Here is a 1,178-nt window from a genome sequence, read left to right on the forward strand (position 1 = left end):
TTAAATGTATTTTTAGTTTTGGTAGACCATCATTTTTATTTATTCATTTATATGTGGTGCTGAGAATCGAACCCAGTGCCTCACAAATGCAAGGCAAGCACTCTACCACTGAGCCACAACCCCTGCTCCTAAGAAAAATACCAAGGCTGGAAGAAGGCTTAGGGAGGAGAGCCATCATGGAGTTGCTTTTCACTTAGGGACACATGTTGACTTTGGAGCAAGGTATTTAAAAAACAGAGAAAGCACTTTACTTTGGCAGCTATAGTTTAAAAAATCATTGCTAAGCTGTTGGTTGTGATCCAAATGGCTATAAGCTAAAGAAAGTGGGCAGACAGAAATTAATAGGCCCTTACAGAAGCTGTAATTAAGATTGTAATATTTTTTCCTTTGAAATCGGAGTGTTGTATTTTCAAAACCTAGAACTCCAAGTCAGAATGGCATAATAAAATATATTTTTTTAAGGAAAATTGTGAACTAACTGTGTGTGCGATGATCCCTATACTTAGTACTCACAAGCTCCTGCATTCACATGTACATTCACGCAGACAGGTACACACACAAAACAGAGAACAAAGACATGGAGGATATAAAACATTATTGGAAAGCCTATATAAAAAGTATAAAAAGAAGCAAGCCTATAGTTATTGTGTACTAAGACACATTTTATAGAGTTTTAAAAATATATTTAAAAAGTAAAATGTACATTTTTAGAATGATTGCAAACTTAAAACAATAAAAAAGCCTAAATTAAAATGCTGTATCTAGCCAAAAGTCAATTATAACATTTTGTGTTTCAGTGGTAAGGTTTTTCTTAAATTTAAATATCACTTAAGTCTGAATTAATGTACATGGGCTGGGGAGTAAGGCTAAGAGATGGAGAAGACAGAATAGTTCTGTTTAGGTTGTCTATATCCTCCTGACTCAATCTGGGTAGATCATATGACTTAAGAAATTTATTGATGCCTTCACTATCTTCTATTTTATTGGAGTATAAGGATTCAAAATAATTTCTAATTATCTTCTGTATTTCTGAAGTGTCTGTTGTGATATTCCCTTTTTCATCCCATATCCTAGTAAGTTGAGTTCTCTCTTTTCTTCTCTTCATTAGCATGGCTAAGTGTCTGTCAATCTTATTTATTTTTTCAAAGAACCAACTTTTAGTTTTGTCAATTTTTTCA

The sequence above is a fragment of the Marmota marmota genome, unplaced genomic scaffold (assembly GCF_001458135.2).
Source record: "Marmota marmota marmota unplaced genomic scaffold, marMar, whole genome shotgun sequence".
NCBI classification, from domain to species: Eukaryota; Metazoa; Chordata; class Mammalia; order Rodentia; family Sciuridae; genus Marmota; species Marmota marmota.